Consider the following 19,648-nt stretch of genomic DNA (forward strand, 5'->3'; position numbering starts at 1 on the left):
ATTCTTTGGCGCGCCAAGCCATTCATGCATTTATGAAATTCCAATGTTGCAAGGACAATATCAATTCTGCTTAGCGTTTATTAAAGGGTTTGGGTCAGGGTCCGTTGATCGGCGGACAGAGGCGGTTTCTCGCAGCTTAAGTACAGTTTTTTGTTTTACGGCGGTTTTTCCCGAAGTCGCCAAAGTATGACGTCACAACATTCTGATTGGTCACTTGCAATGTTGATCCTGGAACAACATTTACTATGTTGATCTGGGAACAACACCAACACGACGATATCATTTCGTGCCGGTTTTCCTGGGTCTTTTCACGTGTGTTATGAATAAATCTTCTTTTTTTCGGTACCGGTACTAGTTTTATTTTGTTGTATTTATCCGTGACACGGCCGGTCCGTGAAAATATTGTCGGGGACAAACCGGTCCGTGGCGCAAAAAAGGTTGGGGACCGCTGCATTACACCACAGAATAGGTGGCTTCTTTTTCTTTTGGTCTTCTCGGGCTTTAAATGTGCTCACCGACACGGCCACCAGGGTCAGTACATTATTTACAAGGTACAGGAAATCACCGGTTTAAAAAGCCATGTCTCAGTCTGGCAGTCTTGCAGATTAGGATGGTCCAACCTTCCTCATGAGCTGCTGACCTAATCTTCTTTTGCATCTCAGCCGCACAGATATGGGAGTCCTCTAATCCGCTCATTGGATGGACAGCTGCAAACAGACACTTAACGGTCTGCTGCTGTAGCTCTAGTCATTTTGGCCTTCAAAAAGCAATGCGGCCACGAGCTACAGTATATGGATCGACATATGTTTAAACCAGCAAAAGTACCGCTGAGCTACCCTTCATCTTTTTCATTACCTGCATTTGCAGTCAAGGTTTTCGAAGTGTGGTTTTTTTTTCCAGGCGTGACACTTTCTTAAAGCAAACACCCCCCCACCCCCCAAAAAAAGTGTATGCAGCAATTTCAGGACAAGTGGATGTGATAACAGTTCCTGGCAGGTAAGCCGACAAACAGGCAGGAAAACCAATTAAAAAGCAGTCTGCTGGCTGCTCTGAGGCCCAGGCACAGCAAAGGAGAAGAAAAACATGACATGGGAGGTAAAGTGACTTACAGGCCTCCGACTGCCTATTGTGGGTGAACAATTCAGCTACTCCAAGCCCAGTTTTTCAGAGCCGTCTGCAAAGTGAAAGCCTGACCCCTTGCTTGTCAGTTCGATTGTTAGGAGAAGGCAAGAGCCGCTCCCAATTCACCTCATACTACATTAAATGCTATGAATTGTTTGGAGAGTTTCTGGCAACAGAAAATAGACAAGGTGGTGAGCGTGCACACACTCTTGCACACATGCTTCTCGATTTTAAGATCCCATCGTTTGAAGACAGAGGAATTATAACAAAGACTGCATTTAATTCTAATGACCTGACCTTTGTTTTTAAAATACAATATCCACATTACTGCTGATTAGAGCAGGGCGATATGACCAAAAGTATTCATCATCATGACATACATTAGAAAATTTGCGATAACGATATAACTGACGATATCATTGACAATAGACAAAATACTTTGCAACTCCACAACTTTATTAGTGCAAAAAAAACCCAAAAAACATCAATGTATTTTCACTTAAACAAGCAGCTGTTTTTTTATGTGCATTAAAGTTATATAAAAATTTAACAGTGCAAATGCAAATTCCTTGCTGACAGTTTAACCAAAAGGCATTTCCAGTGGAAATTGGCTGACATATCCTCAGCATAACCATGTAAAATATCCACAAAACTTAAAAAGAGGTTATACACACACACACACAACACTGTAATATTATGTTGAAGCACAGTACGTATCACTGCATGAGGCTCCTGCCTACGATAGCCGTAATGCTCCGACAATCCATCAAGCGGTGCGGCTTCGTAGCTTAGCAAAGTCGTACTAAAACATTTGACAGATTTTCGAGCGCCGTGTACATAAAATCGTTTCGAGGTCAGTAAACACAACCGGAATTCATACATAAGGCAAACGGCATTATAAGGGGCACTGTCGATTTTCAGAAAAATCAAAGGATTGATTTTAAGTGTGCCGTGTTTTCCAAAAAACACGGTAATAACGATGGCCCGCTAGCATGCGCTACCAAAAATAGTGCTTTGTTGTGTATCTGACGGACGAAAGCCAAACCAGTTCCACACCACTGAAGTTGCAGCATTTTTACAAACCAATTCTGGTTCATTCGTTTCATTCAACGATCCGCTTTCGCCCTTCTCATTCTCCGTCGCCGCCATGCTTTTTACGCCATGTGCGTATGAAAAAAAAAAAAAAGGCACTGCGCATGCGCATTTTACCCATATTCTATCGCGATATTTCATTTTCTTATCGTTGCCCAACATTATACCGGTATTACTGTGAACGGTATGATATGGCCCAGCCCTACTGCTGATGCATTCAGCTAGCATATCAGTGTTGCTCTATCATATTTAAGCCATCTTGAGCTTACAGACCAAATCGTTGTAGTTAAAATCTAACTGGTGTCAAATTTCTTCTTGGTATTATTGAACACAATATCCATTATCCAATCCATGCTGACAACCAGGTTTTGGTCAGCCATTTAATATATTAGAAACTGATTTATAGGCTAAACTACACCTGTGTCAAAACGACATGCAAAGTCATTATCTAATTAGTGTAATAATCTAATGTATGTAAAAATAAATAAAATTAACAGATGGAACAAAATGCTGGCTACAGCACTCACAGCATTTGTAGTGTAAAAGCACAGAAGTATAAATGAAGAGGAAATCGTCCTTAAGTACCTCATTTAGCATTGTAGTAACACTATAATTCTAGTGGTGTAGGAAGCATCTCGGCAGGTTTGTTCATCGTATTACGTTTTCTACGCAAGTGACAGTAATACTAAACTCAAGCTAAGTTAAGGCACGGTGACCCATTTCCTGTCATCACAAATCATGCAAGAGGAGTCAATTTTTTAGATACCCAGACAAACACAATGCTAAAAATTCAAAATGTCACACAGGCAGTGTGAATATCCCGGCCCTCTATGCACCACACTTCATCCGTTTACCAGATGTCTGTGCTGATTTACAGCCTAGCGAGCCCAACCTGTGTCATTTCATCCATGTGGCTGGGTTGGGGCTGAGGTGTTGACATGCTCGCTAACCACAGGCTTGGGAAGCGATAGGGCTGTAAGAATTAAGAGAGGGTTAGATTCGAATGAGGAAAAAAAAAAAGAAAAGGTGAGATAAAGAGAGAAACCATTAGGGGGGGTTGTGGGGGGTGCCACAGCTACTGTTTCCTGCAAGGTCAGCAGACTGGGGCTGATTCCAGGACAGCTTATCTTTCAGCAGGAATACCACAACCAGACCAAAGGAAGAGACAGGAAGGAAGGAGGCAACCAGCACTATGAATTCTTAGCATGTTACATACCCGGAGGAGTTGATGACATTAATGACAGATACAAAGGGTTTTTTCTTTGTTTGTTTTTAATTAGATGAGATTTGGGGCAAATCAGAACAAATAAAATATGGTCAATGTGACAATTATGAACATTTTAAAGTCCCAACATCCATATTTAAGCAACTTATACAATCCCTACCACAGTGTTTTAGAGGTGATGGAAGTTTAACCTTGATCTCGACCGTGAGATTAGAAGGTCCAAACATCTGTGACGACGGAAGTCCTTCAACATAATAGCAGCATAAATAATTCACTGCTAATTATTATTACAAATCTGCAGTCTGGGTTGCTGATATAAGGTTGAATAGTCTGTTCCACTGTAAAGATAATTTATCTAATCACAGCCTTATATGGTACCATAAATCTGTTTTCAGAGTTATCAGGAAAATGCTGCCTTAATTTGTTAGTTTAATGATTGGGCGTCACAATAGTTATGGTCCAGTCTTACAGTAATGATACACGTGTCCCATAAATAATGTAAGCTGACCTTGTTTCATTAACAGGAAAAAATAACATTAATATCATTAATCACTTGATTATTACTAGCGTAGGAGAATGGGTGGGGAAAAGTTCAGATAGTATTTTTTTCCCTATTGTATTGACCAGCTCCATCTATGTGTTTGGAATCTTATAATGTTCAATCAGGCTTTAAGGGACACAGAGGACTGGTGGAAATAGCTGGAAGCAAAAAAATTTGACTTCAGCTCATGTTTTGTAAAACCAAGTTTAGGCTATACTCGTGGGGGAATTTCATTCATATCCTCTGATAGGTCTGTCTGCCTTAAGCACACGAACTGTCTTTTATGCTCTCTGATGTTAATGGACCAGCGTCAGAGTTGAAATATGAGAAAAGTCCAATGTTTGTACTTTGTATGGTGTGGATAGAAAAGCCTCTTTAACCTAACTTTTTTTTGTCTATTATTCATAAAGGAAGGGTTTTTGAAGTTTCCTTTGAGCCTGGAACTAAAAGTCAAAGCATGCGCAACATACCACAAGTACAGGAATTAGCAGCCATGGTGACAATGCCATTCAAACCGTGCTTGCGACAGATCTGTTATTAGTGTATATCAACTTCTAAGGGAAATAGCTCTCTCTTTAGCTCCTACGTATTCCACTATGTTCACAAGGTAGTTGCTAACTTTCGTCCTGCTGTTTTGTGCTGCATAGTATAGAGTGGTTTTGGTAAAAACGACATGTAGCTTAGGAAAAATCCAGTCATTTTATAATTCTCTGTAATATAGAAATATGTATTGCAGCCATTTTAATGGACAGAAAAGTGCATTTTTGTTCTTGTCTCTCAATAAAAATGCAAGTAGTACCAGACTGTTCGTCTCAGTGACCATCTGTGTATTAAAAAGGAAATTCCCTCCAATAAAAAGAAAAAAAAAAAATGTATGTTTCAGGTGAACACAGCCTGCCTTAGTAAATCCATGCAAGGTGAACAAAATCATTGGAATGCATGGCAGTCCAAAGTACGCAAGGGTCCCAGGTTTCTCGCAAGTATTCACCTGCTCACACAGCTGCATTAAAAAGCCAAGAAGGCTTGGCAACACACTTAACAAAACTCTAATCAAGGAACAAGCTGCACTTGATATCTTGGAAAACAGATCAAAAAAATCCCATCTGCCACTTGTAACTGGCATATAAACCCAGCATGGTAGCAGTGCCTGTCGCCAGTTCAAAATCCAGACTGAGCCCCTGCATGAACATTTTCCTTGACAGCGGCCAGCAACAAATTTCCACCTGCTATCTGACCAACCTTATGAAAATAAAGAATATTTGAGCAAAATAAAGCTGAGGAGACTAGCGAAGCACAGATTTATGAAATGCCTATTGAACAGACTGCTGCTTGTAGTATGAGAGGTCGAAATCAAGAAGATTTTATCATTCCAGTAAGAGGGAACCCATGCACTTCCTTACTCAACCCCCCACCCCCTACAATAAAGATGACCTTTAAAAAATAAAAACAAATCATGGCATTCTAATTTTTCCCCTCACTCCTCTCTCTATATTTTTACTTGATGTGGTCCAAATATATCACTGTAAGATGACTTTAAATTTAAATCCTATAAAACTTCAAAGTTAGTTTTTAAAACAACTTTTAGCTTCAGTTGTTCAGCTGATATATATCTAGTTTATATTTTTAAATAAAGTACTAGTGTATGTAAATGAGGATCACTATTTTGGTGCACTGCCACTGTTATATGTTATGCCCCAGTCACTGAAGCCCACAGAACTGGTCAGTGACCCCCTGGCAACCTCCAGCTGACAGGGAAAAATGACTATCCAGTGACAAATTGGCAAAACCTTTACTTTGAAGACAAATTGTCTCCATTTCTGGTTTTCAGTTTCACTACCGCTTAGCCATGCAAACTATGGGCAACTCGCAATCTACTAGCAACCAAAGCAATCACAGGGAGGCTTTTTATGCAGTAACACCATTGCAATCAAATTAACCTGAGGAGAGGAGGAACCACTCGCCAACCAGTTGGGGAATACACATATTTCCCTATTAATCAGAGGTTGCCACGGTGCCTCTATGTGACTGAGGCCTTCTTTATGCTGAAGCAGGTTCCAGGTCTCTCTTTTTCTGTCTTATCAGCAACACTGAGTCATCTCAGAATAAGTAGTAGAGCGATACGTAGCCTACGCAGTTCTGCTTTTCTGTTTGTACCACGCAGCCTGCGTCTATGCCAGGTGGACTGTGCTACAGTAACTGCGGGAAACCTTTTTGTGTATGCGAAAGATTATATGTGCAAAGCTGCCAGTGTGACTCAAACATTATGAAGTATAACACTATAGAGATATTATATCTGATATGTATGTATATGTCTTGTTATAATAATTTATCCCTTAACTGACCGCCTCTGTGTGCAGAGTGCATAAGACAGTAGCATGCTGCATTCACTGATATGATGAGTCTTAAAAACCCCAATAAGACAGACTCAGCTGAGTCCAACAACTTTTTTCTGGCAGAAACCCTGAAGAGAGACATCATTCAATCATGTTGTCAAAGAGTTGAAGGAGTCGGCGAGGAAGCCTCCCAAGTAATTTCCCTGGGGGTGTGCTCTGCACTAGGGAGATAAGTAACCCGACTGAGGACAAGGCTGGCATTCTACCCCAACTCCAAAAGACAAAATGCCTGAGTCCATCTAAATAGAGGAATCTGACAATGGAGCATTTGTCTCTTTGCCAGCTGGAGAACAAGCTCCCCACAGACATGTAGATATGAAAGACAGTGCGCAACAACTTTAAGCTCAGAAGATTACTAGGAACAATCTTATTTTAAATTGGCAAAGCAGAAAATACTGACACTGGATTATCTAAATTAAATTCAAACCAGGACCATGAGTGATTATACCGCTGTTTGCAAACAGTGGCCTCTGAAATTAAGCATGCGGTGATAATGAAGCATCAAATCTCATGGTTTTCATTTATTCTACACCAAGAATAATGCCAAGATGAAGTCAAGACCTTGTGAAATCACATGCAATTCATGTAGTGCACATACATACAGTGACTTAGAAGCTAAAGGTGTAGCAGTGATTACGCAAAGCCGACAGCAACTTTTGACTTAGGATCAATGGAAAAAAAAAATGCATCTCCAGACATTCCTGCCTGAATAACATTTCAACATGTACAGGTATAGGGCTGTGCGATATGACCAAAATCTCATATCCCGATATAAGAATTCTATCGTCCGATAACGATATAAATCACAAAAATGTAACATTTTCTGTAAATTCTATGAATCTCGGGCAGCTCGTCTTGCGGGAAGTGTTTCCAGCTGCGCCATGTAGCTGGAGTCGAGTATTTCAACCGATGCATGAAACAATACATTTTTAGACATAAGTTGTAACGGCTGCCGTTTTCTTTGTGAGTAATTATTACACAGCGTGCTGCGGGGAAAAGCCTGTTCTAACGTTTGAGTCTAAGGTTTATTTTTTAGCACCTGGCGGCTCTTTTTTAATTCTCATCCGTAAATAATCTGCTCTTTCACGTGATTCAGTTTATTTTGAAAAGTCTCAACAGGATCTTGAGCTTTATTGTGAAAGGTTTATGTGGAACATAAACAAGCGGACACGCGATGGTGTTACCGTCGTTGTTGCTAACCATAATGCATAAAAACAGGCGCTTGTCCGTCTGTAGTGTGGTTATATTAAATATAAGAGAAAGAGAGAACTTTAAGAAATTAATATAGCCACTACAGTGACCATCAAAACGATGAAAAAATATTGCCGTAAACAGTTTATTTTGTGACACCACGAAACAAACGATAGCGTAAAATGAAACGATAGACGTTTTTATATCGTCATCCAATATATATCGTTATATCGAACAGCCCTATACAGGTAGTACATTTAGCAGCCTAACCGCCATCTTGCAGCTGTCACCTGTCACAGCCAATGTAATGTGCACTTTTCACTATGCTTCTTAAGCATGTAAAGATGATCCATATGGAAGGAAAAAAAAAAAAAGAGTTAAATTGTAACATGTTAATATGGCATATCTTATTTGTTGATTACACTTTTAAAAAATGCAATGAAACTGTAGCAGAAGAAGAGACGTCTGCAGCCAGCAGACTCTACTCAGTCAGTGGCAGCTAATGTTACCACAGTATTCTTGGGGGCTAGCTGCATTAGTGTGCACTGTCCATAACCCATTGCACATATAAAATCCTATTTTAAGCCACTTGATTAACACTGAGCTCTCCACATGTAATGTAAGCCAGCTGCCTGAATCGTTTCACTGCCTTAAAAAAAAATAAAAGGAGGGGGGGAGGCAATGTTTACAACTCCACATAGCAAAGCACACTCTGTTTGAGTGGTGGTTTGTCTTCTTCTTACTGTCCCCATTTTCTACTCCGAGTGGCCTGGCAGCGCTCCCGTGTGCTCTCCTTTAACTAATAAACAAAGAATGGTTTCCCTTATATAGCTCTTTTCAAAGTCTACAACATCCACATGCAACATCAGAGGTTTGCAGGGAGGTGGGAAGCACAAGCCTGTTCCAGACAGAAAGGCTTCGGCCAAGGGCAAAGGAGCCCTGACAGTGTGATTGTGTAACACTCATACATTAACAGCCACTTAAAGTGCTATTTCTGGTGCCATCCATCTGCAGAATTTTGCAGCGTCAGGTTGGATACGTTTGTGAGGGGTGCAAAGTGAGACACATACTATGCAAAAGTATCTGGGGGGAAAAAAGCATCATACCAAGAGGAAAGCAAAGAAGGGAAAAAAATTATAAAAGAATATTAGTATAATGTTCGAACACAAAATATGCCTCCAGTCAGATTTTACAAAAAAGGACTCGCAGAATATCGGATTTTCACAACACAATTAAACTTGATAAAGGATTCGCAAAACTTATGATATTACAAGACATTTAAAAAATAAATCTATCATTCATTCATTGTAGTATTTTTTTTAGATGAAGAGGTTAGGTCTAGGGCTAATGTGAACCAGGAGGGTGCAGGATGGTGGTTCCAACTGGCATGTCAAGTGACAGTAAACATAATTACCACAACATACTAACATCAACAAATCTATAAGGCAAATAGTGGCAAAAAATACAGGATGAGCAAATGCCTTTGACGTAGCTGGGACTCGGTTTGTATACAAAATAACATGAAGTTAAAACAAAGAACCAAACCACAGTGACCCAAAGTGGCCAGCAACCAACTCTAGACACAAATGTGAGTCAACGTGCCGGCCGCAGTAGCCAGGTTAGAAAAGGATTCGGCTAGAGAGAAGCCTCAGCAAGACGCCTCATCGTCCCATCATCCGGATTTTAAAAATAACCTATACTACAACATAAACTTTGCAAAGATAAAAAAGGAAAAGAGAAAGAAAGGATAAACATACTAAAGAGAGGCATGTTGGTAACAAGAGGATAAAGTCAACTCAGTGCTGACAAAACACATTAGCAATCAACCATGTGTTTAACTGATGTTTAAAAATGTATGTGTTCTGCTCTCTGATACTGATGGGAGCTGTTTTGGAGCCTTTATAGAAAATGCAGACTGACCTACAGAACCTCAAAGGAATAATCCAGTTCTTTCTAGTCAAACGCCTTGTAATTTGATTTCTATTTGCACTGATAGTAATAAACTAAGTGGTGAAGGAGCCATGTTAGGCACAATTTTCTAAATAAGACAAATGCATTTAACAACACTTTATCAAAGCCCTTTATCAAAGATTTTCAAAGTTCTCGTTTATAGCAACTATAATAGTTTTAAAGCATTAAGGCCTGCCTGCGACCATGTAGTAAATAATATGGGAAAATCTGCATGAACATATGGTGTTTCATTTTATGTTATATTATGTTAAATTGGTAAAGGTGCCCAGCCTACAAACATACACCTTTCACCATCACTAAAGAAAAACAGCCACGTCTGATGTGATCCGTTAAAGGTAAATGATGTGAAGTTTTACTGTGATAGTTCATGATTTTCACGTCCAGACCATTTGCTCTTTCTGCTCTGCAACACTGAAGCCATTTCGGTCCCTCTGCCAGTAGGGCGGCCTTATACAGAGAGGTGACTCCCCATGAAAAGCATTTAGAGCAAGAATTTATACTTATGGGAAAACCAAGAATAGCCACCCCAGGCTGCAGGAGGGCTAGGGAGGAGCTAACGGGTGATGGTGGAATACATTTCCAGTACTCCCAGAATGAACACTCACCCCTGTGCAACAAAGCTCCAAGCTGCTCCACAACAGCTTCCAGGGGGAATTCCAGAGTAGGATTATTTTTCACGAAGCGCTATGTCACAGCAACAGAAATAATTTGATGAGTGACACAAATGTTGAAATTTGTCAACAAACAACATTCGTGTCGAGTAACGAGAACACCATTTGTCCATGACTTCGTCATGACGTTATTCCCCAACTGCCCAGGCGGCTTCAAAGCGACAGAAGAAACATGTCCTCATCTTTAAAATAGAAGGGTGGGTCTGAGGTTTTCATTGGCAGAGCAATCAAATCATGATGTGCTCATCCACCATTTTTAATGGCAGTGGATTCGCTAGATTCCCAATGAATTCTGGAGATGCTGCTCGCATACCACCACAGCAGTACATTTTTCCTTTCTTTATGCTGTTGTCTTCTTACACCACAGCAAAACTCTTGCTCTTTTTGTTGGACAATGGTCCGGCATCTGAAGTTTTGGGTTGGTTAAAAGAGACAGGACAACAACCTTTGATAAGTAGACCGAGACTGCTAGTGTGAAATCTAGTAAATGCCCAATATTCTCTTTACTGACCAGCAGTTGGAGTTTTTCAGTGTTTAAATTATTACATGCAAGTTATCCAAGAGAAACAGGCATAAGATGTGTAATCAGAAAACAATTACTAAGAAAGACAACATTTAGAGAATCCCTATAATCTGAAAGAGTTCTGAGAAATTCATCATCACATGTACAACTCCCGACTTCAAAGATTCATTAGTCGATTCATGAAGTTAAACCACTGCTGTAGCACAGAGATAGCTGCATAGTTTAATTTCTACTGCAGACTGACTCTATTACATTCTCTATTTAACAGACAAGATCCTGCAACCTTTAGGCAACTATTACGTTTTCTGGTTACTTCAGCCAGATCAAACAACCCCCAAGCAGAGAGAAGAGGAGGGTAAATGAAGATTGAATTTTACTGCCTTAAGCAATGTAAGATTTGCTGAAGAGAAATGTGAAAATTACAGCATGTTACATACTAACATGGTTCACAAGGGTGGCTGGCCACATGTGGTTTTGTACAAAACAGCCAATCTACACTGTTTGCAGTGAACTAGGAGTACCACACACCTGATTAGGTTTCATTTCTGCCCTGGTGACTAAGAGGCATGAGCCTCGAGGTGGCAACTACGGCAGCATGGATTTCTGCCAGAGATGCAGTCCAGTAATAGCTGAAGAGCTCAGCTGTAACCTGAAACACATTTCAGAGCAGATACTCTTTCATCCAAAAATTGAGATGATGGTTGACTTTGTCCAAAAGCCCTGAAACTGCAAGCTGATGTTTTAAAGAGAACCTGGATTTGTTCCAAGAAACACTGATCTGTCTTACAGATGTTTATGTAGCTTAAAAGGACATGTGTTTCATCATAGTGAGTTTAGATTACAAGCAGAACAGCTACCCTGGGGCAGGCAAGTTATTTTCCCGAAGCACCACATGGAAACCTGGGACTATTGTGGAGGCCAGCACAAATAGGTTTATAAAGAGATAAAAACATCCATCCATCCATCCAGTCGCAGGGCTAACACACAGAGACAGACAACCATTCGCGCTCATTAACATAATAGATGCACACTAAAACCAAAGTTCATTATTATAATCCAAAAGCTTGCAACACAGCCCCATCACAAGCACTTAAAGCAAAAAAAAAAACAAAAACAGCACTGGAATTCAGCAATGACTGGTGTTCATTTCAAAGTACTAAACTGAAACAGGATTACTTCGCCACACTTCACCTTTAGAGCGCTACATCATATTCAACACGGTATTATTTTCTGAATTTATGAACGCGATTGTCAGACAGCATAAGAACGTCTGTGTTCCAGCTGAAGGATCGACCATCTCTAGTTTTGACAGAGATAGATAACTGCTGCGTCGAGGTTGGAAGCTCTGTTCTTTCAGGTGTGGAACATTTGACAAATCAATTTGGCAGGACAGTAAATTCTCAGCTCCTCTGTTGCCAAATAAGAATATCCTGTGTTATAAGCCCACATTAGATGCTTTAATGCTAGAAAGTATGATTCGGGACAAAATATAAATGTATTTCTGGGCACAATAGCACTCATTTGTTCCAGTTTAAAACCCTGTTGTCGTAGTAAGCAGCATGAGTTTCCATCTCTCGTCTCTATGACAACCATACTGGCTACCGCTGCTCCAAACTGCAAGGCATGACCAAAATTTTGTATTTTTAAACCAGACTGAGGGTCGTCCGCCTCGTATCAAAGAATGTACAGAGCCACATATGGAGCCTGCTGCAGGGCAACAGTTGCTCAGACAGACTGCTTGCTCCTCCTAAAACATACTTCATGTTTAATTTTAGACAAAACAGAAACCACCACCCCCTCGGCGCACACACACACAGTGAACATGTCCTGCCCTTGAGTCATGCTGAGTATTTAAAACTAATCAATTAGGAAAGGCTAGTTGTGCAGAAATAGCTCTTCATGTTACCAGTGGGCAGTCACGGTACTGGCTTCTATTTGTGATGCAATCTACATGGGATGGTGAAGTGAGTGGGAGGCAGGCAAACGAGAACTCAGTGGGAGGTGGGAAAAAACAGAAAGTAGATACGATGTGCCAAGAAGGCAGCCTCTGCTGCATCCATCCAACTGTAACCATCATCCTAAAGTTACACATCACAATCAGTGCACTTGTTTGCTTGTTCAACTGGTGGTATTCTTTAATATCTGGGCATTAATCTTTACACTGTTCATTTTTTAATGTCGCAATACAATATATTTTTTTTTTTTCCCCACAGACATTTTAAAGAATTAAAAAGCCTGGCACTGAGACTTCAATATGTTATGAGCCAATCACTTGCTGCCAGTTCTAACCTCATAAATGAAGGATAATCGAAAGTTATCCAATTGTTTCTCTATCTGACACTACCCAAAAACTGCACATGAGGAGGAGGCAGGCACAGGGAGCCTCTCTGATGGGAATCTTGTGATTTCACTCTTGCGTTTAAGGCCATGCATGCCTAGGTTGGGCACAACAAACTGTAAAATTCTCTTTTTTGTTAACTTGAACTGGGCCAGACACTCATTAAAATGTCTCCAGTCAGATCCTGGCATAAAGAACACCAAAATATTCCGTTTTTTTTTCTTCCCAGCATGTGAGACATTTAATTGTACAAACTGAAGTTTGAAAGAAAGAACCCTTTGTATTTTAATCTTTCTGCCTCTCCCTGTTAAATCCAGAATCAAACTCCTTCTCCTCACATACAAGGTCTTGAATAGTCAGGCCCGTCTTATCTTAAAGACTACATAGTACCACATCACCCCAACAAAGCACTTTGCTCTCAGAATGCTGGCTTACATGTGGTTTATAGGATGGCTCCTAGTTTGGATTATGGAGACAGACTCTCTCTATATTTTTAAGATTAGGCTTCAAACTTTACTGTTTGCTAAAGCATATAGTTAGGGCTGGACCAGGTGACCCTGAATCCTACCCAGGTTACTCTGCAGCAGGACTAGGCTACTGGGGGTTTCCCACTGAACAGTGATGTTCACACACCACTCTGCATTTAATCATCCACAGTGTGTCTATTGTCCTGCCTTCCTCCTCTCACCCTGATCGGTCATGTGCATCCCTGACCCTGGTTCTGCTAGAGGTTTATTCCTGTTAAAAAAGGAGTTTTTCCTTCGCACTGTTGCCAAGTAATTGCTGATTGTCTGATTGTTGAGGTTTTCTCCGTTCTAACACAGGTTGTTAGAACGTTGGATGGCTGACAATTTCCTCCAACTCAACGAGGGGCAAACCGAAGTCCTCGTATGTGCTCCTGGCAGATTTTTATTGCAGATAGTGAAAGCTCTTGGTCCTCTCTCGGGCTACGTCCACACTAGCCCGGGTAGATTTGAAAACGGTGTTTTTGTCTGAAAACGCTCCGCGTCTACACTAGCGTTTTCAGTCGTTTTCACAGAGTTGTGCGTCCTCATTGATACGGCCCAAAACGCTTACATTCCACGGAGATTTTCCGTTTCCGTTTTAAAAAATAATCCTGTCCACACGTAAATGCAGAAATGAAGGAAAACGCTGCTAGGAACATGCCAAAGCAACAGGTGGTGATATATTCCTAACCCTGTAGAAATGTTGGCCAATCAGAAGTCTAGAAGCCTCGGTGGGAAAAAGTAAACAAAGCTGGGGGATAGAAGCAGAACCAAGTCGTATGTGTGGAGGGACAGTAACTGTGTGTATATGTAAGCATTTAAACACTGCAGAGAGTACAATTAACAGTATTGTAGAAATTCATTTCACTGAAACAATAACGTGGCGCACAGTGTGACGTCAAAAAAAAGGCGCACACCTTTGACGCTGCGTTTTCTCCGTTTTCCTCGTCCACGCGTAAATGCAAAAACTGAGTTTTCGAAAATATCCACCCTGGCAGGCGTTTTTAGAAATCTTCGTTTTCAGTGACCGAAAACGCCGTTTACGTGTGGACGAAAGGTGCAAACGCATAAAAAAAAAAAAATCTGCGTTTTCAAAAATACCCGGGTACGTGTGGGCGTAGCCTCAGTGTATGTTAAATCCTCTATCAGGAATTTAGGTGTCACTTTTGACTCGACTCTCACATTGGATGGTCATGTGAAATCTCTGGTTCGGTCTTGTTTTTATCATTTAAGAAATGTGGCTAAGCTAAGCCCGATTTTATCTCGCTCTGAACTGGAGATTGCTATACATGCATTTATTTCCTCGCGCTTGGACTATTGTAACTCGCTGTTTATGTGTCTAAGCAAAGGTTCTCTGGATCGTCTGCAGCTAGGCTTTTGACAAAATCCTCTAAGTATTCACATGTGACACCGTTGCTATCTCATCTCCACTGCTTCCTGTTGAATTTAGAGTCCATTTTAAGATCCTGGTCTTGACTTACAGAGCTGTGCACGGACTGCCACCAGCCTACACCTCAAATCTGCTACAGCCCTATGTCTTTTCTTTTTTTTAAAAAAAAAAAAATATATATATATATATATATATATATATTTTTTTTTTTTTATGACTCGTTATCTTATGTGCAGCACTTTGTGATTCTGTCTAGAAAGGTGCAATATAAATAAATTTGTATTTATTTATTTATTATTTTGGGTTCATTATTTTAAAATATAAAGCGCCTTAAGGTGACGGCTGTTGTTATTTAGCACATAAATAAAACTGATTTAAATTGAACTGAAAAAAAATTATTATACATAGAGAGAATTCTGCAGTTGTAGCCAGAACCGCAGAACAAGAAATGTAACAATGGAACAGACACTTCTGCCTCTACTGTGTGCAGGTCAGCCATACGGCCATGTTGAAGCTCTTGCCTCCATGAAAATGGCCCTACAGAGCCTTTTCAGATGAACTCTGTGAGCTGACATGAAACATTAAAGTTGTAAATCTTGTCACTGGGTCAGGCCTATCTGATTTAACACTTTGATTTACACAGCAGCATCAGGTGGGGTTTAATGTGGGCTGCAAGCGCTCCTCGAGTATTTAATTTGTCATAAACACAGCAGAAGAACTGATTTATTTGCTTACAGAGCAGCCATGCAAACTCACACTGCAGTTATGCATACACAGGTTGTTAGAATACAAGGCGGGAATGTTGGACTCCACCAGTAACAGTGCAAAGAGCTTCAAAGAAAGGTATGTAGAGAGTATAAACCACTGAATAGCTTTTGCTTAACAAAAACAAAACACTCTTTTTAAATAAATCTCAAGGATTATATTTAAGAGCACATTTGCACCCATGGATTGAAAAGAATCATTAGCTGAATCCAAAGTTACAGCTATGCTTTTTTCCATCACTGAGGCTGAAGAACATAAAGGACAAAGATAAATGTCAAAATGTTCGTTTCACCAAAGGGACCCACCACACATACTGACATGCTGAAGCCAAACAAAAACCTGATTTAAGAGATGGAAAGTTAGACCATCAACCATTCACGACTGATAAAAGTCTGCTAGTCTAGTTGTTCAGAGGCTGAACTAACAAAGTAGCAAAAGAGAAGAACAGATGATGTAAAATAGCCCAACAAGACGTCCCTAAACAAGGGCAAGCAGGCGCCGTGTATCCAAGTACGAAGGCTGAACATAGATGAAACTATTCTGACTAAGCCTGCTCAGTGCATGCTCAGGAGTAAAAGCTTTAATGTCATCGTTAAACAAATCAACAGTATCAATGTGACATGAGTCAAACTGCAAATGTGATTAGGCATGCTTGAGGTCATCACTCCCCTTTTCACCCTGACAAGTAATTCATACGATGATCATCTATAATTGCATACCCACATAAGAACATTGTCACTCAAACAGTTTAAACTACACCAATTATCTTTGCCAGCTTTCTCAGCCAAACAGTGATGCTTAGTTACCAATCTGGCAACCAGCTCCAAACATTTGTTTCAGGCCCTGAGAGCCACGTTAAAAAAAAAACAACAAAATTAATTCCAGGTGACCAGCTGGGAGCTGCCCTGGGAAACAAACGAAGAGTAGAGACAGAGCTTCACGAGGTCAGTGCAGCATTAAAAGCAACCAGAGCTGGTTTACCTCAGAGCGACGCTGGAACGAGCATCAAGGGATAGCTGCAGCTTCAGAATTTTGAACCTAAGCTGTATTACGTTTGATGAATGTAGCTTTCGTTGCACAACTTTCACTGTTTTCCCTCCACCTGCATTACAAATAGTCTGTTCACTTTGCAGCTTTTGCATAAAATACTTTTTTAAAGGGTAAACAATTCACAAGCAGAGTGTTTTTTCCCCTCTTGCAGTCTCTCAAAGGAAATCTCAATAGAAAACTTGAATTTGCTCGCTGTACACAACAACACTGCTGACCCTGACCATGAAAATAACACTTTCTGTATGTTCCTTTTCCCCCTGCCAACAGAGCACAGCAGAAATATCTGGCTGAGCATGGCAACCGCAAACTAATCCGCTGCATTATCAGTGTCATTAAAGTGTCATTACAGTTTGCTCATTACTTCCTCTCTGTGGTCAGAGGTGACAGCAGAGGCCCGATTTCATGCAGAACAATGACAAAAATCAATAAACTAGCCATGTGCAGCTGATGAGTAACCCCACAGATTGGACTTGAAGCCAGGAGCACATTTTCATTGAAAGTTAAAACCCCCAACAGATATCGACAAGCTAAATGATTATCACAATCCATGCAATCTTCCAGCTGTAAACTTCTGCTAAACCTATACATAAAGCATTTATTAATGTGAGAAATCTTTAAAAAGAAAAGAAAATGTGTGATACTTTGAAATGCAGAATGAAATACTTCATCAAGAACATCTCTGCAATTCTCACTCCATCTCCATTGACTTCAGCACCAAATAACTGAACAGTTACACTGGGGGAAAAAAAACAGAAAGAAAGAAAAATAAAAAGGGCTTTTGTGCAGGACTTCGCTTTGAAAAACTACTAAGAGTGTAATGGATGCATAAACACACTCTCCAAAAGGTCAGCACGGTTGCTAATGTAATGAAAACGCTGTTGATTGCTGCTTTTATGTCAAGGAAGCCAGAGTGAGTTTGGCCAGTTTAATAAATGATCGGTGTCGTCGCCGGTGCCAGAGCTGCATACCAAGCAGCGGCGACGGCAGATAGTAACAGCTAGGTACGGGGGCTCGGGAAAATGACATTTTCACAGAGATGTACAGAAGAATAAATGATAAGCACGCGAAAACAGAAGCTGGGCTCATTAGACGAGAGCTGCCATTTTGAAAGGACAGATTTTAACAAAGGGCAACTTGAGGTGGAGCGATGACATTCTCTTTTGCTGAAGCCTCTTTATTAACTATAGATTTCCGGGCAAACATATCCGATATCTGCCGAGCATTCCCCACGGGGTACGCTGTCCTTACTGTCAGCCGGATCGCAACGCTCAGACTCATGTTCAACATACCTAAAAGAACAGTCACAGGAGAGCATTCTCCCGAGGCACTACACACACACTCAAGCCTGCAGCCAATAAGGTCATGTGTCTTCTTCTGACAAGCCAAGGTCTGGGCAGCTTTTGGGGGTGGAGGAATTCAAGGGAAGTGTGGGGGGGATCCAAAGGAGGTGTGTGTGTGCGTATGAAGGGGGGGGGGGGGGGGTCTTCAGGAGAATACTTTTGCATTACAGGCAACTCTTCCTCCATACCTGGCCAGCAATCTCATGAGAACTGTCACAGTCTACACACCAGGCTCGCTGAAATTCCCAGGCTGCTGATAGGTCCATTCATTCTAATACTAGCAGCGATGGCCTGCACTGATCCTTCCTCACACACAAACTTAGCATACACACACACACACACACACACACACACACACACACACGTGATCTCCCAGCTCAGTCCCACGCCACACAAGAAGAGACATTTGGAGACATCATCAGATTCCCTGCTATACTAATAATAACAACAACAACAACATGTGATCAGTGTAAAAACATAACCAGCCTCGTCTTTCTATGAAGGGGTGTGGCAGCTGAGCCACTCATCCTCACCATTTAGTCAATACAACCTGCTGCAGTGGTGGAGCCATACATTACTCCAAGATGTCGCGGTTCGCATTTTCCATCACAGGTTAGCCAGAAGAATGGCAATCACGTGCACTCAGCCATGGATAAAAGGTGGCAATAACGCCCACAGCTCAAACATAGGTGCTCCCCTCCTCGTCCTCCTCCTGCAAGCCATGTGATATTGGGCGATTGTAACTGGCTTCGTACAGGTTGCAGCCTTTAACGCGTGCGTTTCCGACGCAAGCGCGTGAAAAACAACGATTTAAAAAGTTGGAAACAATTGCCTGCTCGTACGAGAGGCAGCTTGACTGACATGGAAACATGGCGGAGGTTGGTTTTCTCCGGCCAGTGCAATGCAAGTTAGGATACCAGCCGCTCCGTGAACTCTTTAGACTCCGCACTCACCGCACGCTCGATCCTGCGGCTTCAAAGGCCAAAAGAAGGGAAAACGGAAAGATAAGAGACAGAAAACCAAACTCACCGGGCGACCCCCTGCTGCAACCATGTGGTCTGTACAAGTCGCCCAAGAAAGAAAAAGCAAAAAAAACGACGCGATGCAACCACAAAAGTCAGCAATTAGAGACCCCCACAAGTTTCGTTAATTCAAATGAGCATCACGGCGACTGAAAGACCGCAGATCCATTCAGAAAAAAATGCAGCGCAGTCACAGAGCAGAGAGAGGGGCTGGGACTCTCACGCTCACACACAGCATGCAGTTTGATTAAAAAGCTTGGTCGGAGAGGTCAGGCAGATCTGCTGCTGCCAGGGGGGGAGATGGTCACCAGATTAAACCGATTACAGGGGGGGTGTAAACCTACCTTCAAATCCTCTGCTGGGGCATTTCAGGCAAGTCAGCCCTGAGAAGATGCACATTAGCCGGCAGCCCCGCTCCTCAGCACTAAAATATCCTGCGCGTTGAGGGGAAATTTCCAAGTGGCCAACAGTGTGTGAGCAGCAGAGGTACCGTGTATGTGTGTGCGTA

General features: G+C 41.3%; 1 protein-coding gene across 4 annotated transcripts in view; it reads right to left on the minus strand.

The window, feature by feature from the left end:
* The window catches only part of LOC146393525 (talin-2), a 102,560-nt gene extending 82,912 nt beyond the window's left edge, over window positions 1-19,648 (minus strand). Inside the window, exon 1 of one of the 4 annotated variants that reach the window (XM_084930449.1) lies at window positions 19,485-19,647. The gene's annotated coding sequence lies outside the window, so the exon portion shown is untranslated. Of the gene's footprint in view, window positions 1-18,651; window positions 18,993-19,147; window positions 19,388-19,484 lie in introns of those variants that run through there. The other 3 variants (XM_084930457.1, XM_084930465.1, XM_084930474.1) reach the window with 3 other exon arrangements.

The sequence above is a fragment of the Perissodus microlepis genome, chromosome 1 (assembly GCF_051167445.1).
Source record: "Perissodus microlepis isolate ML-2025 ecotype Zambia chromosome 1, ASM5116744v1, whole genome shotgun sequence".
Lineage (NCBI taxonomy): Eukaryota > Metazoa > Chordata > Actinopteri > Cichliformes > Cichlidae > Perissodus > Perissodus microlepis.